This window comes from Protopterus annectens, chromosome 1.part2 (assembly GCF_019279795.1).
Source record: "Protopterus annectens isolate FY-2018-M chromosome 1.part2, PAN1.0, whole genome shotgun sequence".
Taxonomy (NCBI): domain Eukaryota; kingdom Metazoa; phylum Chordata; order Ceratodontiformes; family Protopteridae; genus Protopterus; species Protopterus annectens.
The window spans coordinates 404661501-404687236 of NC_056727.1; positions in this window are offsets into that span (position 1 = coordinate 404661501).

The following is a 25736-nucleotide window of genomic DNA, read 5'->3' on the forward strand; positions in this document are numbered from 1 at the left end:
ATTGGCTGACTGGGGGTTACCTTTGGAAGTACCTCACTAGTTCTTTCATGCTTTTTTTAAAGTTGTTTCAGATTTCAACATTGTTACTTAAGAAGATAACTTGTGACTGTTTCTGTCATTTCACATTGAGCTAACCGGAGGAAGTCGGAGGAAGAACTCTGAGCTAACTAATCTGTGATATATAGCATTATGTATCCTGTTTTTTTCTTATTTCTGAGTTATTTATAGCACTATTATTTTACTCACTGTGTGTGAGATATTAAGTTGAATTTTCTACAATTGTTAAGCTTCTGGTTGGTTTTGTTTTTCTATGTAAGTAGTGTTGGTAGTGTAGCATTGTCCATATTCCGGCTTGTGTTTTGGGCCTAGTTGTTTGTTAGTAGAGGCTGTGTGTCTGAGCACATGTCCCAGGCCATCATAGCTTAGCCAAGGTCAGCATAGCATTTCAGTGAGAGTGAATTGTTTGTGGTCATTGGCAGATTGGGGTTGCCTGGGCTACGCCTTGGAGTAAGCACCTCATTGGTTCTTTCAAACTTTTTTATAAAGTTGTTTCAGGTTTCACCTTTGTTACTTAAGAAGTTAACTTGTGACTGTTTCTGCCATTTCACACTAAGCTAATCGGAAGAAGTCAGAGGAAGGGCTCTGAGCTACCTAATCTGTGATATATAACATTAAGTATCCTGTTTATTGCTTATTTCTGAGTTATTTAGAGCACTTTTATTTTACTCACTGTGTGTGAGGTATTAATTAGAATTTTCTACAATTGTTAAGCATCTGGTTGGGTTTGTTTGTTCTGAGTTCCTGCTAGGTGTGTATCATATAACTTTTTTGCTTTAAAAGCATTCTCTAGAGTCTCCTTGATCCTTTATCTGTTTAAACATTTCTGCAGTTTTTCTACCTAAGTAGTGTTGGTAGTGTAGCATTGTCCATATTCACACTTTTGTTTTGGGCCTAGTTGTTTGTTAGTAGAGGCTGTGTGTCTGAGCACATGTCCTAGGCCATCATAGCCTAGCCAAGGCCAGTATAGCATTTCAGTGAGAGTGAATTGTTTGTGGTCATTGGCTGATTGGGGTTGCCTAGACTGTGCCTTGGAGTAAGCACCTCATTGGTTCTTTCAAGATTTTTTTAAAGTTGTTTCAGGTATCAACTTTGTTACTTAAGAAGTTAACTTGTGACTGCTTCTGCCATTTCACACTGAGCTAATTGAATGAAAGTAGGAGGAAGGGCTCTGAGCTAACTAATCTGTGATATATAACAATTTGTATCCTTTTTTTTTGCTTATTTCTGAGTTATTTATAGCACTTTTGTTTTCCACACTTTGTGTGAGGTATTAAGTAGTGTTTTTTACAATTGTTAAGCATCTGGTTGGGTTTGTTTGTTCTGATTTTCTGCTAGGATTGTATCATATAACTTGTTGGTATTTAAAAGCATGCTTTAGAGTCTCATAGATCCTTTATCGGTTTAAAAAATTCTGCAGTTTTTCTTCCTAAGTTGTGTTGGTAGTGTGGCATTGTCCATATTCTGGCCTTTGTTTTGGGCCTAGTTGTTTGTTAGTAGAGGCTTTGGGTCTGAGCACATGTCGCAGGCCATCATAGTCTAGCCAAGGCCAGTATAGTATTTCAGTGAAAGTGAATTGTTTGTGGTCATTGGCTGATTGGGATTGCCTGGACTACGCCTTGGAGTAAGCACCTCATTGGTTCTTTCAAGCTTTTTTTTAAAGTTGTTTCAGGTTTCAACTTTGTTACTTAAGACATTAACTTGTGATTCTTTCTGCGATTTCACACTGAGCTAATCAGAGGAAGTCGGAGGAATGGCTCTGAGCTAACTAATCTGTGATATATAAAATTAGGTATTCTGTTTTTTGCTTATTTCTGAGTTATTTATAGCACTTTTATTTTACTCACTGTGCGTGAGGTATTAACTAGAATCTTCTACAGTTGTTAAGCATCTGGTTGGTTTGTTTGTTCTGATTTCCTGCTAGAAGTTTATCATATAACATTTTTGCTTTAAAAGCATTCTCTAAGGTCTCCTTGATCCTTTATCCATTTAAACATTTCTGCAGTTTTTCTACCTAAGTAGTGTTGGTAGTGTAGCATTATCCATATTCAGGCTTGTGTTTTAGGCCTAGTTGGTAGTTAGTAGAGGCTGTGTGTCTGAGCACATGTCCCAGGCCATCATAGCCTAGCCAAAGCTAGTATAGCATTTCAGTGAGAGCTAATTGTTTGTTGTCATTGGCTGACTGGGGTTGCCTGGACTATGCCTTGGAGTACGCACCTCATTGGTCCCTTCAAGCTTTTATTAATGATGTTTCATGTTTCAACTTTATTACTTAAGAAGTTAACTTGTGACTGTTTCTGCCATTTCACACTGAGCTAATTGGATGAAGACAGAGGAAGGGCTCTGAGCTAACTAATCTGTGATATATAACAACATGTATCCTGTTTTTTGCTTATTTCTGAGTTATTTATAGCACTTTTATTTTACTCACTGTGTGTGAGGTATTTAAACAAATTTTCTACGATTGTGAAGCATCTGGTTGGGTTTGTTTGCTCTGATTTCCTGCTAGGAGTGTATCATATAACTTGTTTACATTTAAAAGCATTCTCTTGAGTCTCATTGATCTTTTATCTGTTTAAACATTTTTGCAGTTTTTCTATCTAAGTAGTGTTGGCAGTATAGCATTGTCCATATTCAAGCTTGTGTTTTGGGCCTAGTTGTTTGTTAGTAGAGGCTGTGTGTCTCAGCACATGTCCCGAGCCATCATAGCTTAGCCAAGGCCAGTATAGCATTTTAGTGAGAGTGAAATCTTGTGTTCATTGGCTGACTGGGGTTGCCTGGACTACGCCTTGGAGTAAGCACCTCATTGGTTCTTTCAAGCTTTTTTTTAAAGTTGTTTCAGGTTTCATCTTTGTTACTTAAGAAGTTAACTTGAGACTGTTTCTGCAATTTCACACTGAGCTAATCGGAGGATGTCGGAGGAAGGGCTCTGAGGGAACTAATCTGTGATATATAATGTTAAGTATCCTGTTTTTTGTTTATTTCTGAGCTTTTTGTAGAACTTCTATTTTATTCATTGTTTGTGGGGTATTCAGTAGAATTTTCTACAATTGTGAAGCATCTGGTTGGGTTTGTGTGTTCTGATTTCCTGCTATTAGTGTATCATGTAACTTGTTTGCCTTTAAAAGCATCCTCTAGAGACTCCTTGATCATTTATCTGTTTGAACATTTCTGCAGTTTTTCTATGTAAGTAGTGTTGGCAGTGTAGCATTGTCCATATTCCGGCTTGTGTTTTGGGCCTAGTTGTTTTTAGTAGAGGATGTGTGTCTGAGCACATGTCCCAGGCCATCATAGCTTAGCCAAGGCCAGTATAGCATTTCAGTGAGAGTGAATTGTTTGTGGTCATTTGCTGACTGGGCTTGCCTGGACTACGCCTTGGAGTAAGAACCTCACTGTTTTTTTCAAGCTCTTTTTAAAGTTTTTTCAGGTTTCATCTTTGTTAGTTAAAAAGTTAACTTGTGACTGTTTCTGCCATTTAACAATGAGCTAATTGAATGAAAGTAGGAGGAAGGCCTCTGAGCTAACTAATCTGTGATATATAACATTAAGTATCCTGTTTTTTTGCTTATTTCTGAGTTATTTATAGCACTTTTATTTTACACACTTTGTGTGAGGTATTTAGTAGATTTTTTTACAACTGTTAAGCTTCTGGTTGGGATTGTTTGTTCTGATTTCCTGTTAGGAATGTATCATATAACTTGTTTGCATTTAAAAGCATTTTCTAGAGTCTCCTTGATCCTTTATCTGTTTAAAAATTTCTGCAGTTTTTCTATCTAAGTAGTGCTGGTAGTGTAGCATTGTTCATATTCAGACTTGTGTTTTGGGCCTGTTGTTTGTTAGCAGAGGCTGTGTGTCTGAGCATATGTCCCAAGCCATCATAGCTTAGCCAAGGTCAGCATAGCATTTCAGTGAGAGTGAATTGTTTGTGGTCATTGGCTGATTGGGGTTGCCTGGACTACGCCTTGGAGTAAGCACCTCATTGTTTTTTTCAAACTTTTTTTATAAAGTTGTTTCAGGTTTCAACTTTGTTACTTAAGAAGTTAATTTGTGACTGTTTCTGCCATTTCACACTAAGCTAATTGGAATAAGTCAGAGGAAGGGCTCTGAGCTAACTAATCTGTGATATATAACATTAAGTATCTTGTTTATTGCTTATTTCTGAGTTATTTAGAGCACTTTTATTTTACTCACTGTGTGTGAGGTATTAACTTGAATTTTCTACAATTGTTAAGCATCTGGTTGCGTTTGTTTGTTCTGATTTCCTGCTAGGTGTGTATCATATAACATTTTTGCTTAAAAGCATTCTCTAGAGTCTCCTTGATCCTTTATTGGGGTTGTCCAACCTTTTGGCTTGCTGGGGCCGCATTGAGTGAACAGAAATGGTCTTGGGGCCGCATATAAAATATATCATATAGTTAACTCTTTCGTTGCTCCGGAAGACCACAGTCGACATACTGGTTGTACTGTAGGTGCATTTGAACAATGAATAAATGTAATAAATGCCTAATATTTGCCTTAAAATTCTAATTCTCATTCTAATTCTAATTCTCTAATCTAATAGTTAACTCTAATATCTTAGTTAATATATATATATATTTTTTTTCTTACAAATAAACAGATATTCACTACAGCACTAGCATTTCTCACTGGGAAAACCATTCCAGCAGTCCAACTACGTAAAAGGTCAACATCAGCAGTCCTACAGTACTATAATCCACAAGAATAACCCAACAAATTTGCAATAAAGTAAAGAATTCACATTACTGACTTAATAAAACAATTCTGAATAAGCTACAAGAGGGTCTCACCCAAACAAATAACTGGTGCCAGAAATATGGCCTCAAGCTAAATGCCAAAACATGCATCATCATCCCCTTTGAGGAGAGTGATGTCCCCACAAATTATCACATTAATAACAATGTTGTAAGCACGCAATAAGTCGTATGGTACTTGGGCACCCAGGTTGATAGAAACCTGACTTTTGACCACCACATTGTCTCCGTTGTAAGGAAAGCGTTTTACATGACCCACTTCATTAGTAAGGGTATCTCATCCAGGGACAAGGCAGTCATAACATCCTTGTATTCTTCCTTTACAAGAGCCATTATTGAGTGCAATGTCCTTTTTGGCATGTGCCTCAGCAAAACACCCTGCCAAAAGAAAGACTACAACCATTTCTGTCAAAAAAGGTCAAAGGACTAAGTTCACTTAGTTATCCAAACAGACTAAAAAGCTTCTTGCTTTCCTCTGTCTCTCACTGGCCCCTATAAAGTTCATCATTGGCTTCCTTTCCAGGCTAAGAAAGATCCTGCCTTAAGAGACTTCCTCTACCTCAGAAATACTGGTTATACTTAAAACGCTCACTACAAAGACCACAGCCTTCACTGCAACATAAACAAGCCACTTTTTATGGACAGGTTCTTGACAAAAAAACTTTCAACTTCTGCAAAAAGCTCCTCTCATTGTCAAACAATGTAGTTCAGCAACACGATGGCTGGATGGATAGCCATAAATGTAGTCCTTGGGTAAGTAGCATAGCCTTCATCAAACCAGATGGAAAATCCACATACTAACCTTTCCCATTTGGATGTCTAAGCTCTAATATTGGTTACTCAAGTCTAGTTGCCCAAGAAGAGGGGCATGTTTAACTAAGAATTCCATTTGCAAAATTATATTCAGTATACATATTAAATCCCTCTCTCTTACACACACACACACACACACACACACACACACACACACACACGCACACACAAAAAGCCACTACTTGTAAAATAGGCAACCTCAGTAATCACATGACACCCACTCACTGAATGAAATTGTCTGGAAGTCAAAATATCTGAAAAAAAAATCATAATAGAGATGGATTCATCCATGTAATTTCCCACCACCAAAAGGACCATCAATAAATCAACAAACAACTGCTCAGCAAAAAGTAAATCAATAAGAAAACCATAAACTATAATGCTACATGCTAGTGTAAACATATAACTTGTGTCAATCCCCAGGTTAATCCATACCAAAAGATTGTTTCAGAGCTTCAGCTATGTACAAACAGCTTTCTCCTAAAAACTCCACTTATTGATATTTGCCTTGCTGTAATTATAACTGTAAAAAAAAAAGTTTTTAAGTTTATTCTGTACCATAATGATTGTCACTGTTACGAGATGTAATCCCTGCCATATTGTATGAGTACTACATCCATAATTTGCTGTCTCTCTCTATGTATTGTATTATATTGTTTTGTGTTATTTTTGGAGCTTTTCTCCCCGGGCCTCTGCTGAAAATGGACCTGTGTCCAGTCAGACTTTCCCGGTAAACAAATGTAAAATAAAATAAAATAAATAAAAATAAACTTCCCTCCAATCTAAAGCCATTTCACATTCAGACATTTTAATTTGTGCAGAAGTTACTCACAGACTGACAGTTTACTGAGCTGTAATGCTGACCTTCGCTTTTGAAAAAAACAAATTCCCAGACTTTGTCAATAGCTCAAAGTGTAGAGATGATTATTTATTTATTATATATTTATTTATTTTTGGAAAACATCTTTAAAACTGTTAAATTGATTACACACCCAGAAACACAGAAAAGTTATTATAATTATGTAAACCACAGACTGCTGCAAGAAATCAAAGTCACATTAGCACTCTATGCTTATGTCCGAACAGATGAATCATACCTGTCAATTCCAAAAGAAGTAAAGTAGCTTAATAAGAAGGTTATTTGCAAGGTTACATGGCAGTTTATATTGGAAATAAGCAGAGACATTAAAAGGCTCTGTTTTTCATAATTATGCCAAAAAGTCTTCCAAGGTAAATACAACTTCTGATTTAATATGGAACCATACCTCTCAACCTTAGAGCAAGAAATCTGGACAAAGCGAAAAATAAAAGTGGGACACAGGCCCAAAATAGTTATGCATCACAGACACCATTGAAACAACTGTAGCTGCAAACATTATACATCACTTATAATCTTTCTATTCCATTATTGTCAGTTAAACATTATATGGCTCATTCAGTCCTGCCTTCTTTTGCATCAAAGAAAACCATGCTTTGAAATGACAAATGCATTAAAAATAATAAATAAAACACATTGCATCAACATCCTGCAACTTCCTACCTGCAAGCAACCACAGAGCTTTTACTGAAACTAGGGCTGCTTGTTTCCCCAGAATGACAGCTCTCCCTAATTAAGTCTAATGGTATACAATCTACCAGCATCTGGACTACCTGAAATAAATTAAATTATGGCCTGTAAATTGAAAGTACACTTTGTTTAATTAAACTATATGTCTAAGCCCACTTACTATATCTTTTCAGTAACATCCCTATATCCATTTCCAGGTCACTTTACAAGACATTGCCAGTGGTAGACTTGGCATCCTTCAGAACCCCACAGGTCCACGCTAATACATTGTCCATTAAATTTAAATATCCATCCACTGTAAATGGCAAGAAGCTATGTCTTAAAAAATCTACTTCTGGCATGCATCCAAGTATTAGGTTTTGAAACAAAGAAACATATTCTCCACAGTCCGTAAGTCTCTGTCTTTAATAATCATCTACTGTTGAAGCACTCCCAACACATAAGCACACACATACACACTAAAATCCCCAACATTTAAAAAATGACATTGTGCCCACTTGATTTGCCAGTATTGATGATCCGCCAAAGCTATGCTTACTGTTGTCCAATCTACCACTGCTTAGAACCCACCAATAAAAAAACAGTACTAGGTGCTTTTTTGTTTGTCTGAAAAAACAATACAACTTTATATACTACAGTCCCACATAGTCAGTCCACTACTGACCCATTAACCCTTGGCTGCTGTCTCATTCTTACTCCCTGGAACTGCATTACCTTGGATGACTACTTTTATTTCCTAAGCAAAAGACACAAATTGGAAGCTGAGGCAAAAATCCAGACATTCTTTGAAAATCCATACAGTTAAGAGGTATGAGTTCATGTTCAATACAACACTCTCACTGTCAGGAAAGCTGCAATTTAATGAAAGTGTACTCTTAATGTATGATATATTTGTGAGCTAACCTATTTGTGTTCAGTAGGTAGACTGATCATTGTTAGACTCTTTGTGCATGCGTCTCTCTCTGTCATGCACACATATACACACATACACACACACACACTCTTCTACTTTCACGCACACAAATCTGCTTTCATGCATGCACTCACTCACTCCGTACTTACCTATTAACACAGGTAATTGCTGTCCCTTTCAAAGGCAACAGTGGCAAATCCATACATGAGTCCCTCTTCAGCGAGAACACACACAAACACACAAACACATACACACACACACACACACACACACACACACACACACACACACACACACACACACACACACACACACTGATTGTTCGGCGCAAAATAATGCCGTAAACACACTGACCCTTTTTTGGCTCAAAAACAAAACTAGAAGGGTGCTTTGGCGCATGCGCACCCCGACATTAGCATTACAGGTCACGGGAGCGAAAAACACAAAACAAAAACAAGTGTTTTGGGGCATGCGTACATCGATGTTGCAGTTAGAGGTTGAGGGCCGCATGGAAGAGCTCTGAGGGCCGCATGCCGCCCCCGGGCCACAGGTTGGACACGTCTACTTTATCTGTTTAAACATTTCTGCAGTTTTTCTACCTAAGTAGTGTTGGCAGTGTAGCACTGTTCATATTCAGTCTTGTGTTTTGGGCCTGTTGTTTGTTAGTAGAGGCTGTGTGTTTGAGCACATGTCCCAAGCCATCATAGCTTAGCCAAAGTCAGCATAGCATTTCAGTGAGAGTGAATTGTTTGTGGCCATTGGCTGATTGGGGTTGCCTGGACTACACCTTGGAGTAAGCACCTCATTAGTTCCTTCAAGCTTTTATTAAAGTTGTTTCAGGTTTCATCATTGTTACTTAAGAAGTTAACTTGTGACTATTTCTAACATTTCACACTGAGCTAATTGAATGAAGTCGGAGGAAGGGCTCTGAGCTAACTAATCTGTGATATGTAACAATATGTATCTTTTTTTTGCTTATTTCTGAGTTATTTATAACACTATTATTTTACTCACTGTGTGTGAGGTATTAAGTCGAATTGTCTACAATTATTAAGCATCTGGTTGGGTTTGTTTGTTCTGATTTCCTGCTAGGAGTGTATCATATAACTTGTTTGCATTTAAAAGCATTCTCTAGAGTCTCCTTGATCCTTTATCTGTTTAAACATTTCTGCAGTTTTTCTACCTAAGTAGTGTTGGTAGTGTTGCATTTTCCATATTCAGGCTTTTGTTTTGTGCCTAGTTGTTTGCTAATGGAGGCTGTGTGTCTGAGCAAATGTCCTAGGCCATCAAAGCCTAGCCAAGGACAGTATAGCATTTCAGTGAGAGTGAATTGTTTGTGGTCATTGGCTGACTGGGGTTACCTGGATTACGCCTTGGAGTAAGCACCTCATTGGTTCTTTCAAGCTTTTATTAAAGTTGTTTCAGGTTTCAACTTTGTTACTTAAGAAGTTAACTTGTGACTGTTTCTGCCATTTCACACTGAGCTATTTGGAGGAAGTCAGAGGAAGGGCTTTGAGCTAACTAATCATTGATATATAACATTATGTATCCTGTTTTTTTTTGTTATTTCAGAGTTATTTATAGCACTTTTATTTTACTCACTGTGTGTGAGGTATTAAGTCGAATTTTCTACAATTGTTAAGCTTCTGATTGGTTTTCTTTGTTCTGATTTCTTCCTAGGAGTGTATCCTATAACTTGTTTGCATTTAAAAGCATTCTCTAGTCTCCCTGATCCTTTATATGTATAAACATTTCTGCAGTTTTTCTATCTAAGTAATGTTGGTAGTATAGCATTGTCCATATCCAGGCTTGTGTTTTGGGCCTAGTTGTATGTTAGTAGATGCTATGTGTCTGAGCACATGTCCCAGGCCATCATAGCTTAGCCAAAGTCAGTATAGCATTTTAGTGAGAGTGAATTGTTTGTGGTCATTGGCTGACTAGGGTTGCCTGGACTACGCCTTGCAGTAAGCACCTCATTGGTTCTTTCAAGCTTTTTTAAAAGTTGTTTCAAGTTTCAACTTTGTTACTTAAGAAGTTAACTTGGGACTGTTTCGGCTATTTCAGTCTGAGCTAATCGGAGGAAGTCAGAGGAAGGGCTCTGAGCTAACTAATCTGTGATATATAATGTTAAGTATCCTGTTTTTTGTTTATTTCTGAGCTTTTTGTAGAACTTTTATTTTATTCATTGTGTGTGAGGTATTCAGTAGAATTTTTTACAATTGTTAAGCATCTGGTTGGGTTTGTTTATTCCATTTTCCTGCTAGGAGTGTATCATATAACTTGTTTGCATTTAAAAGCATTCTCTAGAGTCTCCTTCATCGTTTATCTGTTTAAACATTTCTGCAGTTTTTCTATCTAAGCAGTGTTGGTAGTGTACCATTGTCCATATCTAGGCTGTTGTTTTGGGCCTAGTTGTTTGTTAGTAGAGGCTGAGTGTCTGAGCACATTTCCCAATCCATCATAGCTTAGCCAAGGCCAGTATACATTTCAGTGAGAGTGAATTGTTTGTGGTTATTGGCTGACTGGGGTTCCTTGGACTATGCTTTGGAGTAAGAACCTCACTGTTTTTTCAAGCTTTTTTTAAAGTTTTTTTCAGGTTTCATCGTTGTTACTTAATAAGTTATTCTGTGACTGTTTCTGCCATTTCACACTGAGCTAACTGGAAAAAATCAGAGGAAGAGCTCTGAGCTACCTAATCATTGATATATAACATTATGTATCCTGTTTTTTTTCTTATTTCTGAGTTATTTATAGCACTTTTATTTTACTCACTCTGTGTAAGGTATTAAGTCAAATTTTCTACAGTTGATAGCTTCTGGTTGGGTTTGTTTTTTTCTGATTTCCTGCTAGGAGTATATCATATAACTTGCTTGCATTTAAAAGCATTCTCTAGAGTCTCCTTGATCCTTTATCTGTATAAACATTTCTGCAGTTTTTTTATCTAAGTAGTGTTGGTAGTATAGCATTGTCCATATGCAGGCTTGTGTTTTGGGCCTATTTGTTTGTTAATAGAGGCTGCATGTCTGAGCACATGTCCCAAGCCATCATAACGTAGCCAAGGCCAGTATAGCATTTTAGTTAGAGTGAATTGTTTGTGGTTATTGGCTGACTGAGGTTGCCTGGACTACGTCTTGTAGTAAGTACTTCATTGGTTCTTTCAAGCTTTATTTTAAGTAGTTTCAGGTTTCAACTTTGTTAATTAAGAAGTTAACTTGGGACTGTTTCTGCCATTTCACACTGAGCTAAACAGTGGAAGTCAGAGTAAGGCCTCTGAGCTAACTAATCTGTGATATATAACGTTAAGTATCCTGTTTTTTGCTTATTTCTGAGCTATTTATAGCACTTTTATTTTATTCATTGTGCATGAGGTATTTAGTAGAATTTTCTACAATTGCTAAGCATCTGGTTGGGTTTGTTTGTTTTGATTTCCGGCTAGGAGTGTATCATATAACTTGTTTGCATTTAAAAGCATTCTCTTGAGTCTCCTTGATCCTTTATCTGTTTAAACATTTCTGCAGTTTTTCTATCTAAGTAGTGTTGGTAGTGTAGCATTTTCCATATTTAGGCATTTGTTTTGGGTCTAGTTGTTTGTTAGTAGTGGCTGTGTGTCTGAGCACAGTTCACAAGCCATCAAAGCTTAGCCAAGAAAGACCAGTGGACATTTCAGTAAGAGTGAATTGTTTGTGGTCATTGGGTGACTGGGGTTGCCTGGACTATGCCTTGGAGTAAGCACCCCATTGTTTTTTTCAGACTTTTTAAAAAGTTTTTTCAGGTTTCAGCTTTGTTACTTAAGAAGTTAACTTATGACTGTTTCTGCCATTTCACAATGAGCTAATTGGAGGAAGCCGGAGGAAGAGCTCTGAGCTAACTAATCTGTGATATATAACATTAAGTATCCTGCTTTTTGCTTATTTCTGAGTTATTTATAGCACTTTTATTTTACTCACTGTGTGTTAGGTATTAAGCAGAATTTTCTACAATTGTTAAGCATCTGGTTGGGTTTGTTTGTTCTGATTTCCTGCTATGAGTGTATCATATAACTTGTTTGCATTTAAAAGCATTCTCTAGCGTCTCCTCGATCCTTTATCTGTTTAAACATTTCTGCAGTTTATCTACCTAAGTAGTGTTGGTACTGTTGCATTTTCCATATTCAGGCTTGTGTTTTGTGCCTATTTGTTTGTTAGTAGAGGCTGTGTGTCTGAGCACATGTTGCAGTCCATCATAGTCTAGCCAAGGCCAGTATAGCATTTCAGTGAGAGTGAATTGTTTGCGGTCATTGGCTGCTTGGGGTTGCCTGGACTCCACCTTGGAGTAAGCACCTCATTTGTTCAAGCCTTTATTAAAGTTGTTTCAGGTTTCAACTGTGTTACTTAAGAAGTTAGCTTGTGACTTTTTCTGTCATTTCACACTGAGCTAATTGGAGTAAGTCGGAGGAAGGGCTCTGAGCTAACTAATCTGTGATATATAACATTATGTATCCTGTTTTTTTCTTATATCTGAGTTATTTATAGCACTTTTATTTTACTCACTGTGTGTGAGGTATTAAGTCGAATTTTCTACAATTGTGAAGCTTCTGGTTGGTTTTGTTTGTTCTGATTTCCTCCTAGGGGTCTATCCTATAACTTGTTTGCATTTAAAAGCATTCTCTAGAGTCTCCTTTATCCTCTTATCTTTTTAAATATTTCTGCAGTTTTTTTCTATCTAAGTAGTGTTGGTAGTCTAGCATTGTCCATATTTAGGCTTTTGTTTTGGGCCACACTGTTTGTTAGTAGAGGCAGTGTGTCTTAGCACAGTTTCCAAGCCATCATAGCTTAGCCAGGGCCAGTATACATTTCAGTGAGAGTGAATTGTTTGTGATCATTGGCTGACTGGGGTTGCCTGGACTATGACTTGGAGTAAGCACCTCACTGTTTTTTTTCAAGCTTTTTTTAAAGTTGTTTCAGGTTTACACTTTGTTACTTATGAAGTAAACTTGCAACTGTTTCTGCCATTTCACACTGAGCTAATTGGAGGAAGTCGGAGGAAGAGCTCTGAGATAACGAATCTGTGATATCTAACATTAAGTATCCTGCTTTTTGCTTATTTCTGAGTTATTTATAGCACTTTTATTTTACTCACTGTGTGTTAGGTATTAAGTAGAATTTTCTACAATTGTTAAGCATCTGGTTGGGATTGTTTGTTCTGATTTCCTGCTAGGAGTGTATCATATAACTTGTTTGCATTTAAAAGCATTCTCTAGAGTATCCTTGATCCTTTATCTGTTTAAACACCTCTGCAGTTTTTCTTTCTAAGCAGTGTTGGTAGTGTAGCATTGTCCATATTCCAGCTTGTGTTTTGGGCCTAGTTGTTTGGTAGTAGAGGCTGCGTGTCTGAGCACATATCCCAGGCCATCATAGCTTAGCCAAGGCCGGTATAGCATTTCAGCGAGAGTGAATTGTTTGTGGTCATTGACTGACTGGGGTTGCCTGGACTATGGCTTGGAATAAGCACTTCATTGGTTCTTTCAACCTTTTTTTTAAAGTTGTTTCACGTTTCAACTTTGTTACTTAAGAAGTTAACTTGTGACTGTTTCTGCCATTTCACACTGAGCTAATTGAAGGAAGTCGCAGGAAGGCCTCTGAGCTAACTAATCTGTGATATATAACATTATGTATCCTGCTTTTTGCTTATTTCTGTGATTTTTATAGCACTTTTATTTTACACACTTTGTATGAGGTATTAAGTAGAATTTTCTACAATTGTTAAGCATCTGGTTGGGTTTGTTTGTTCTGATTTCCTGCTAGGAGTGTATCATATAACTTGTTTGCATTTAAAAGCATTCTCTAGAGTCTCTTTGATCCTTTATATTTTAAACAGTTCTGCAGTTTTTCTATGTAAGTAGTGTTGGTAGTGTAGCATTGTCCATATTCAGGCTTTTGTTTTGGGCCTGTTGTTTGTTAGTAGAGGCTGTGTGTCTGAGCACATGTCCCAAGCCATCATAGCTTAGCCAAGGCCTGTATAGCATTTTAGTGAGAGTACATTTTTTGCAGTCATTGGCTGACTGGGGTTGCCTAGACTAAGCTTAGGAGTAAGCACCTCATTGGTTCTTTCAAGCTTTTTTTAAAGTTGTTTCAGGTTTCAATTTTGTTACCTAAGAAGTTAACTTGGGACTGTTTCTGCCATTTTACACTGAGCTTATCGGAGGAAGTCGGAGGAAGGGCTCTGAGCTAACTAATCTGTGATATACAATGTTCAGTATCCGGATTTTTGCTTATTTCTGAGCTATTTATAGCACTTTTATGTTATTCATTGTGCATGATGTATTCAGTAGAATTTTCTACAATTGTTAAGCATCTGGTTGGGTTTGTTTGTTCTGATTTCCTGCTAGGAGTGTATCATATAACTTGTTTGAATTTAAAAGCATTATCTGGAGTCTCCTTGATCCTTTATCTGTTTAAATATTTCTGCAGTTTTTCTAAGTAGTGTTGGTAGTCTAGCATTGTCCATATTTAGGCTTTTGTTTTGGGCTAGTTGTTTGTTAGTAGAGGCTGTGTGTCTTAGCACAGTTCCCAAGCCATCATAGCTTAGCCAAGGCCAGTATACATATCAGTGAGAGTGAATTGTTTGTGGTCATTGGCTGACTGGGGTTGCCTGGACTATGCCTAAGAGTAAGCACCTCACTGTTTTTTTCAAACTTTTATTAAAGGGTTTTCAGGTTTCAACTTTGTGACTGTTTCTGCCATTTCACACTGAGCTAATCAGAGGAAGTCGGAGGAAGAGCTCTGAGCTAACCAATTTGTGATATTTAACATTAAGTATCCTGCTTTTTTCTTATTTCTGAGTTATTTATAGCACTTTTATTTTACTCACTGTGTGTTAGATATTAAGTAGAATTTTCTACAATTGTTAAGCATCTGGTTGAGTTTGTTTGTCCTGATTTTGTGCTAGGAGTGTATCATATAACTTGTTTGCATTTCAAGGCATTCTCTAGAGTCTCCTTGATCCTTTATCTGTTTAAACATTTCCGCAGTTTTTCTATGTAAGTAGTGTTGGTACTGTAGCATTGTCCATATTCCGGCTTGTGTTTTGGGCCTAGTTGTTTGTTAGTAGAGGCTGTGTGTCTGAGCACATGTCCCAGGCCATTATAGCTTAGCCAAGGCCAGTATAGAATATCAGCGAGAGTGAATTGTTTCTGTTCATTGTCTGACTGGGGTTGCCTGGACTACACCTTGGAGTGCGCACCTCATTGGTTCTTTCAAGCTTTTTTTGAAGTTCTTTCAGGTTTCTACTTTGTTACTTAAGAAATTAACTTGTGACTGTTTCTGCCATTTCACACTGAGCTAATTGGATGAAAGTCGGAGGAAGGGCTCTGAGCAAACTAATCTGTAATATATAACATTATGTATCCTGTTTTTTGCTTATTTCTGAGTTTTCTTTAGCACTTTTATTTTACACTCTTTGTATGAGGTATTAAGTAGAATTTTTTACAATTGTTAAGCATCTGGTTGGGTTTGTTTGTTCTGATTTCCTTCTAAGAGTGTATAATATAACTTGTTTACATTTAAAAGCATTCTCTAGAGTCTCCTTGATCCTTTATCTGTTTAAACATTTCTGGAGTTTTTCTACCTAAGTAGAGTTGGTAGTGTTGCATTTTCCATATTCAGGCTTTTGTTTTTTTGCCTAGTTGTTTGTTAATAGAGGCTGTGTGTCTGAGCACAAGTCCCAGGCCATTATAGCTTACCCAAAGCCAGTATAGCATATCAGCGAGAGTGAATTGTTTGTGTTCATTGGCTGACTGGGGTTGCCTGGGCTACGCCTTGGTGTGAGCACCTCATTGGTTCTTTCAAGCTTTTTTTGAAGTTCTTTCAGGTTTCTCCTTTGTTACTTAAGAAGTTAACTTGTGACTGTTTCTGCCATTTCACACTGAGCTAATTGGATGAAAGTCGGAGGAAGGGCTCTGAGCAAACTAATCTGTAATATATAACATAATGTATCATGTTTTTTGCTTATTTCTGAGTTCTCTTTAGCACTTTTATTTTACACTCTTTGTATGAGGTATTAAGTAGAATTTTTTACAATTGTTAAGCATCTGGTTGGGTTTGTTTGTTCTGATTTCCTTCTAGGAGTGTATCATATAACATGTTTGCATTTAAAAGCATTCTCTAGAGTCTCCTTGATCCTTTATATGTTTAAACAGTTCTGCAGTTTTTTTATGTAAGTAGTGTTGGTAGTGTAGCATTGTCCATATTCAGGCATGTGTTTGGGCCTAGTCATTAGTTAGTAGAGGCTGCGTGTCTGAGCACATGTCCCAGGCCATCATAGCCTAGCCAAGGCCAGTATAATATTTCAGTGAGAGTGAATTGTTTGTTGTCAATGGCTGACTGGGGTTGCCTGGACTACGTCTTGGAGTAAGGACCTCATTGGTTCCTTCAAGCATTTATTAAAGCTGTTTCAGGTTTCAACTTTGTTATTTAAGAAGTTAACTTGTGACTGTTTCTGCCATTTCACAATGAGCTAATCGGAGCAAGTCGGAGGAAGGGCTCTGGGCTAACTAATCTGTGATAAATAACATTATGTATCCTGTTTTTTGCTTATTTCTGAGTTATTTATAGCACTTTTATTTTACTCATTGTGTGTGAGGTAATAAGTCAAATTTTTTCTGCAATTGTTAAGCATCTGGTTGGGTTTATTTGTTCTGATTTCCTGCTAGGAACTTGTTTGCATTAAAAAGCATTCTCTGTTGTCTGCTTGATCCTTTATCTGTTTAAACATTTCTGCAGTTTTTCTATCTAAGTAGTGTTGGCAGTATAGCATTGTCCATATTCAGGCTTGTGTTTTGGGCCTAGTTGTTTGTTAGTAGAGGCTGTATGTCTCAGCACATGTCCAAAGCCATCATAGCTTAGCCAAGGCCAGTATAGCATTTTAGTGAGAGTGAATTGTTTATGTTCATTGTCTGACTGGGGTTGCCTGGACTACGCCTTGGAGTAAGCACCTCATTGGTTTTTTCAAGCTTTTTTTTACAGTTGTTTCAGGTTTCAACTTTGTTACTTAAGAAGTTAACTTTGGACTGCTTCTGCAAATTCACACTGAGCTAATCAGAGGATATCGGAGGAAGGACTGTGAGCGAACAACTCTGTGATATATAACATAGTGTATCCTATTTTTTGTTTATTTCTGAGCTTTTTATAGCACTTTTATTTTATTCATTGTGCGTGAGGTATTCAGTAGAATTTTTTACAATTCTTAAGCATCTGGTTGGGTTTGTTTGTTCTGATTTCCTGCTAGGAGTGTATCATATAACTTGTTTGCATTTAAAAACATACTGTAGAGTCTCCTTGATCCTTTATCTGTTTAAACATTTCTACAGTTTTTCTTTCTAAGTTGTGTTGGTTGTGTGGCATTGTCCATATTTAGGCTTTTGTTTTGGGCCTAGTTGTTTGTTAGTAGAGACTGTGTGTCTGAGCACAGTTTCCAAGCCATCATAGCTTAGCCAAGGCCAGTATACATTTCAGTGAGAGTGAATTGTTTGGGGTCACTGGCTGACTGGGGTTGCCTGGACTGCACATTGGAGTAAGCACCTCACTGGTTTTATCAAGCTTTTTTTAAGTTGTTTCAGGTTTCAACTTTGTTACTTAAGTTAACTTGTGACTGTTTCTGCCATTTCACACTGAGCTAATCAGAGGAAGATGGAGGAAGAGCTCTGAGCTAACTAATCTGTGATATATAACTTTAAGTATCCTGCTTTTTGCTTATTTTTGAGTTATTATAGCACTTTTAATTTACTCACTGTGTGTTAGGTATTAAGTAGAATTTTCTACAATTGTTAAACATCTGGTTGGGTTTGTTTGTTCTGATTTCCAACTAGGAGTGTATCATATAACTTTTTTGCTTTAAAAGCATTCTCTAGAGTCTCCTTAATCCTTTATCTGTTTAAACATTTTTGCAGTTTTTCTCCCTAAGTAGTGTTGGCAGTGTAGCATTGTCCATATTCAGGCTGTGTTTTGGGCCTGTTGTTTGTTAGTAGAGGCTGTGTGTCTGAGCACATTTCCCAAGCCATCATAGCTTAGCCAAGGTCAGCATAGCATTTCAGTGAGAATGAATTGTTGGTGTCCATTGGCTGATTGGGATTTTCTGGACTATGCCTTGGAGTAAGCACCTCATTCGTTCCTTCAAGCTTTTATTAATGTTGTTTCAGCTTTCATCTTTGTTACTTAAGAAGTTAACTTGTGACTGTTTCTAACATTTCACACTGAGCTAATTGGATGAAGTCGGAAGAAGCACTCTGAGTTAAGTAATCTGCAATATATAATGATATGTATCCTGTTTTTGTCTTATTTCTGAGTTATTTATAGCACTATTATTTTACTCACTGTGTGTGAGGTATTAAGTCAAATTTTCTACAATTGTGCATCTGGTTGAGTTTGTTTGATCTGATTTCCTGCTAGGAGTGTATCATATAACTTGTTTGCATTTAAAAGCATTCTCTGGAGTCTCATTGATCATTTATCTGTTTAAACATTTCTGCAGTTTTTCTATGTAGTGCTGGCAGTATAGCATTGTACATTTTCAGGCTTGTGTTTTGAGCCTAGTTGTTTGCTAGTGTCTCAGCACATGTCCCAAGCCATCATAGATTAGCCAAGACCAGTAAGGCATTTCACTGAGAGTGAATTGTTTGTGGTCATTGGCTGACTGTGGTTGCCTGGACCACACCTTGGAGTAAGCCCCTCATTGGTTCTTTCAAGCTTTTTTTTAAAGTTGTTTCAGGTTTCATCTTTGTTACTTAAGAAGTTAACTTGGAACTGTTTCTGCAATTTCACACTGAGCTAATTGATGGATGTCGGAGGAAGGACTCTGAGGGAACTAATCTGTGATATATAATGTTAAGTATCCTGCTTTTTGTTTATTTCTGAGCTTTTTGTAGCACTTTTATTTTATTCATTGTGCGGGAGGTATTCAGTACAATTTTCTACAATTGTTAAGCATCTGATTGGGTTTGGTTGTTCTGATTTCCTGCTCGGAGTGTATCATATAACTTGTTTGCATTTAAAAGCATTCTCTAGAGTCTCATTGATCCTTTATCTGTTTAAACATTTCTGCAGTTTTTCTATGTAAGTAGTGTTGGTAGTGTAGCATTGTCCATATTCATGCTTGTGTTTGGGCCCAGTTGTTTGTTAGTAGTGGCTGTGTATCTGAGCACATGTCCCAGGCCATCAAAGCTTAGCCAAGGCCAGTATAGTATTTCAGTGAGAGTGAATTGTTTGTGGTTATTGCCTGACTGGGGTTGCCTGGACTATGCTTTGGAGTAAGCACCTCATTGGTTGTTTCAAACTTTTTTTTTTAAGTTGTCTCAGGTTTCAACTTTGTTACTTAAGAAGTTAATTTGTGACTGTTTCTGCCATTTATCACTGAGCTAATTGGATGAAAGTAGGAGGAAGGGCTCTGAGCTAACTAATCTGTGATATATAACATTAAGTATCCTGTTTTTTTGCTTATTTCTGAGTTATTTATAGCACTTTTATTTTACACACTTTGTGTGAGGTATTAAGTAGATTTTTCTACAATTGTTAAGCATCTGGTTGGGTTTGTGTGTTCTGATTTCCTGCTAGGAGTGTATCATACAACTTGTTTGCCTTTAAAAGCATTCTCTAGAGTCTCCTTGATCCTTTATCTGTTTAAAAATTTCTGCAGTTTTTCTATCTAAGTAGTGTTGGTAGTGTAACATTGTCCATATTCAGGCTTGTGTTTTGGGCCTATTGTTTGTTAGTAGAGCCTGTGTGTCTGAGCACAGTTCACAAGCCATCATAGCTTAGCCAAGGCCAGTATAAATTTCAGTGAGAGTGAATTGTTTGTGGTCATTGGCTGACTGGGGTTGCCTGGACTATGCCTTGGAGTAAGCACCTCAATGGTTCTTTCAAACTTTTTTTAAAGTTGTTTCAGGTTTCAACTTTGTTACTTAAGAAGTTAACTTTTGACTGCTTATTTATAGCACTTTTATTTTCCTCACTGTATGTGTGGTATTAACTAGAATTTTCTACAATTGTTAAGCATCTGGTTGGGTTTGTTTGTTCTGATTTTCTGCTAGCAGTGTATCATGAAACTTTTTTGCTTTAAAAACATTCTCTATAGTCTCCTTGATCTTTTATCTGTTTAAACATTTCTGCAGTTTTTTTACCTAAGTAGTGTTGGTAGTGTAGCATTGTCCATATTCAGGCTTTTGTTTTGGGCCTAGTTGTTAGTAGAGGCTGTGTGTCTGAACACATGTCACAGGCCATCATAGCCTAGCCAAGGCCAATATAGCATTTTAGTGAGAGTAAATTGTTTGTGGTCATTGGCTGATTGGGGTTGCCTGGACTATGCCTTGGAGTAAGCACCTCATTGGTTCTTTCAAGATTTTTTTAAAGTTGTTTCAGGTTTCAACTTTGTTACTTAAGAAGTTAACTTTTGACTGCTTCTGCCATTTCACACTGAGCTAATTGGATGAAAGTAGGAGGAAGGGCTCTGAGCTAACTAATCTGTGATATATAACATTAAGTATCCTGGTTTTTGCTTATTTCTGAATTATTTATAGTACTTGTATTTTACAGACTTTGTTTGAGGTATTAAGTAGATTTTTTTACAATTGTTAAGCATCTGGTTGGATTTTTTTGTTCTGATTTCCTGCTAGGAGGGTATCATATAACTTGTTTGCATTTAAAAGCATTCTCTAGAGTCTCCTTAATCCTTTATCTGTTTAAACATGTCTGCATATTTTCTACCTAAGTAGTTTTGGTAGTGAAGGATTGTCCATATTCAGGCTTGGTGTTTGGGCCTAGTTGTTTGTTAGTAGAGGCTGTGTGTCTGAGCAAATGTCCCCGGCCATCATAGCTTAGCCAAGGCCTGTATAGCATTTCAGTGAGATTGAATTGTTTGTGGTTATTGGCTGACTGGGGTTGCCTGGACTACGCGGTTTCAACTTTGTTACTTAAGAAGTTAACTTGTGACTGTTTCTGCCATTTTAAGCAGTGCTAATCGGAGGAAAGGCTCTGAGCTAACTAATCTGTGATATATAACATTAAGTATCCTGTTTTTTGCTTATTGCTGAGTTATTTATAGCACTTTTATTTTACTCACTGTGTGTGAGGTATTAAGTAGAATTTTCTTCAATTAAGTATCTGCTTGGGGTTGTTTCTTCTGATTTCCTACTAGGAGGGTATCATATAACTTGTTTGCATTTAAAATCATTCTCTAGAGTCTCCTTAATCCTTTATCTGTTTAAACATTTCTGCAATTTTTTAAGTAGTGTTGGTTGTGTAGCATTGTCCATATTTAGGCTTGTGTTCTGGGACTAGTTGTTTGTTAGTAGAGGCCGTGTGTCTGAGCACAGTTTCCAAGCCATCATAGCTTAGTCAATGCCAGTATACATTTCAGTGAGAGTGAATTGTTTGGGGTCACTGGCTGACTGGGGTTGCCAGGACTGCGCATTGGAGTAAGCACCTCACTGGTTTTATCAAGCTTTTTTTAAGTTGTTTCAGGTTTCAACTTTGTTACTTAAGTTAACTTGTGACTGTTTCTGCCATTTCACACTGAGCTAATCAGAGGAAGATGGAGGAAGAGCTTTGAGCTAACTAATCTGTGATATATAACTTTAAGTATCCTGCTTTTTGCTTATTTTTGAGTTATTTATAGCACTTTTATTTTCCTCACTGTGTGTTAGGTATTAAGTAGAATTTTCTACAATTGTTAAACATCTGGTTGGGTTTGTTTGTTCTGATTTCCAACTAGGAGTGTATACATATATATATGCTTTAAAAGCATTCTCTAGAGTCTCCTTGATCCTTTATCTGTTTAAACATTTTTTGCAGTTTTTCTCCCTAAGTAGTGTTGGCAGTGTAGCATTGTCCATATTCAGGCTGTGTTTTGGGCCTGTTGTTTGTTAGTAGAGGCTGTGTGTCTGAGCACATGTCCCAAGCCATCATAGCTTAGCCAAGGTCAGCATAGCATTTCAGTGAAAATGAATTGTTGGTGTCCATTGGCTGATTGGGATTTCCTGGACTACGCCTTGGAGTAAGCACCTCATTGGTTCCTTCAAGCTTTTATTAATGTTGTTTTAGCTTTCATCTTTGTTACTTAAGAAGTTAACTTGTGACTGTTTCTAACATTTCACACTGAGCTAATTGGATGAAGTCGGAGGAAGCGCTCTGAGTTAAGTAATCTGCAATATATAACAATATGTATCCTGTTTTTGTCTTATTTCTGAGTTATTTATAGCACTATTATTTTACTCACAGTGTGTGAGGTATTAAGTCGAATTTTCTACAATTGTGCAGCATCTGGTTGAGTTTGTTTGATCTGATTTCCTGCTAGGAGTGTATCATATAACTTGTTTGCATTTAAAAGCATTCTCTGGAGTCTCATTGATCATTTATCTGTTTAAACATTTCTGCAGTTTTTATATCTATTTAGTGCTGGCAGTATAGCATTGTACATTTTCAGGCTTGTGTTTTGAGCCTAGTTGTTTGCTAGTGTCTCAGCACATGTCCCAAGCCATCATAGATTAGCCAAGGCCAGTAAGGCATTTCACTGAGAGTGAATTGTTTGTGGTCATTGGCTGACTGTGGTTGCCTGGACCACGCCTTGGAGTAAGCCCCTCATTGGTTCTTTCAAGCCTTTTTTTAAAGTTGTTTCAGGTTTCATCTTTGTTACTTAAGAAGTTAACTTGGAACTGTTTCTGCAATTTCACACTGAGCTAATTGGTGGATGTCGGAGGAAGGACTCTGAGGGAACTAATCTGTGATATATAATGTTAAGTATCCTGTTTTTTGTTTATTTCTGAGCTTTTTGTAGCACTTTTATTTTATTCATTGTGCGTGAGGTATTCAGTACAATTTTCTACAATTGTTAAGCATCTGATTGGGTTTGGTTGTTCTGATTTCCTGTTCGGAGTGTATCATATAACTTGTTTGCATTTAAAAGCATTCTCTAGAGTCTCATTGATCCTTTATCTGTTTAAACATTTCTGCAGTTTTTCTATGTAAGTAGTGTTGGTAGTATAGCATTGTCCATATTCATGCTTGTGTTTGGGCCTAGTTGTTTGTTAGTAGTGGCTGTGTGTCTGAGCACATGTCCCAGGCCATCAAAGCTTAGCCAAGGCCAGTATAGTATTTCAGTGAGAGTGAATTGTTTGTGGTTATTGCCTGACTAGGGTTGCCTGGACTACGCTTTGGAGTAAGCACCTCACTGGTTGTTTCAAACTTTTTTTTAAGTTGTCTCAGGTTTCAACTTTGTTACTTAAGAAGTTAATTTGTGACTGTTTATGCCATTTATCACTGAGCTAATTGGATGAAAGTAGGAGGAAGGGCTCTGAGCTAACTAATCTGTGATATATAACATTAAGTATCCTGTTTTTTTGCTTATTTCTGAGTTATTTATAGCACTTTTATTTTACACACTTTGTGTGAGGTATTAAGTAGATTTTTCTACAATTGTTAAGCATCTGGTTGGGTTTGTGTGTTCTGATTTACTGCTAGGAGTGTATCATACAACTTGTTTGCCTTTAAAAGCATTCTCTAGAGTCTCCTTGATCCTTTATCTGTTTAAAAAATTCTGCAGTTTTTCTATCTAAGTAGTGTTGGTAGTGTAGCATTGTCCATATTCAGGCTTGTGTTTTGGGCCTGTTGTTTGTTAGTAGAGGCTGTGTGTCTGAGCACATGTCACAAGCCATCATAGCTTAGCCAAGTTCAGCATAGCATTTCAGTGAGAGTGAATTGTTTGTGGTCATTGGCTGATTGGGGTTGCCTGGACTACGCCTTGGAGTAAGCACTTCATTGGTTCCTTCAAGCTTTTATTAAAGTTTTTTTCAGGTTTCATCTTTGTTACTTAAGAAGTTAACTTGTGACTATTTCTAACATTTCACACTGAGCTAATTGAATGAAGTCGGAGGAAGGGCTCTGAGTTAACTAATCTGCAATATATAACAATATGTATCCTGTTTTTGTCTTATTTCTGAGTTATTTATAGCACTATTATTTTACTCACTGTGTGTGAGGTATTAAGTCGAATTTTCTACAATTGTTAAGCATCTGGTTGAGTTTGTTTGATCTGATTTCCTGCTAGGAGTGTATCATATAACTTGTTTGCATTTAAAAGCATTCTCTGGAGTCTCATTGATCCTTTATCTGTTTAAACATTTCTGCAGTTTTTCTAAGTAGTGTTGGCAGTATAGCATTGTACATATTCAGGTTTGAGTTTTGGGTCTAGTTGTTTGTTAGTAGAGGCTGTGTGTCTCAGCCAATTTCCCAAGCCATCAGAGCTTAGCCAAGGCCAGTATAGCATTTCAGTGAGAGTGAATTGTTTGTGGTCATTGGCTAACTGTGGTTGCCTGGACTACGCCTTGGAGTAAGCACCTCATTTGTTCTTTCAAGCTTTTTTTTAAAGTTGTTTCAGGTTTCATCTTTGTTACTTAAGAAGTTAACTTGGGACTGTTTCTGCAATTTCACACTGAGCTAATCGGACGATGTCGGAGGAAGGGCTCTGACGGAACTAATCTGTGATATATAATGTTAAGTATCCTGTTTTTTGTTTATTTCTGAACTTTTCGTAGCACTTTTATTTTATTCATTGTGCGTGAGGTATTCAGTAGAATTTTCTACAATTGTTAAGCATCTGGTTGGGTTTGTTTGTTCTGATTTCCTGCTCGGAGTGTATCATATAACTTGTTTGCATTTAAAAGCATTCTCTAGAGGTTCCTTGATCCTTTATCTGTTTAAACCTTTCTGCAGTTTTTCTATCTATGTAGTGTTGGTAGTGTAGCATTGTCCATATTTAGGCTTTTATTTTGGGCCTAGTTGTTTGTTAGTAGAGGCTGTGTGTCTGAGCACAGTTCACAAGCCATCATAGCTTAGCCAAGGCCAGTATAAATTTCAGTGAGAGTGAACTGTTTGTGGTCATTGGCTGACTGGGGTTGCCTGGACTATGCCTTGGAGTAAGCACCTCATTGGTTCTTTCAAACTTTTTTTTAAAGTTGTTTCAGGTTTCAACTTTGTTACTTAAGAAGTTAACTTTTGACTGCTTCTGCCATTTCACACTGAGCTAATTGGATGAAAGTAGGAGGAAGGGCTCTGAGCTAATTAATCTGTGATATATAACATTAAGTATCCTGGTTTTTGCTTATTTCTGAATTATTTATAGTACTTTTATTTTACAGACTTTGTTTGAGGTATTAAGTAGATTTTTTTACAATTGTTAAACATCTGGTTGGGTTTGTTTGTTCTGATTTCCTGCTAGGAGGGTATCATATAACTTGTTTGCATTTAAAAGCATTCTCTAGAGTCTCCTTAATCCTTTATCTGTTTAAAAATGTCTGCATATTTTCTACCCAAGTAGTTTTGGTAGTGAAGGATTGTCCATATTCAGGCTTGGTGTTTGGGCCTAGTTGTTTGTTAGTAGAGGCTGTGTGTCTGAGCAAATGTCCCCGGCCATTATAGCTTAGCCAAGGCCTGTATAGCATTTCAGTGAGATTGAATTGTTTGTGGTTATTGGCTGACTGTGGTTGCCTGGACTACGCGGTTTCAACTTTGTTACTTAAGAAGTTAACTTGTGACTGTTTCTGCGATTTTACACAGTGCTAATCTGAGGAAAGGCTCTGAGCTAACTAATC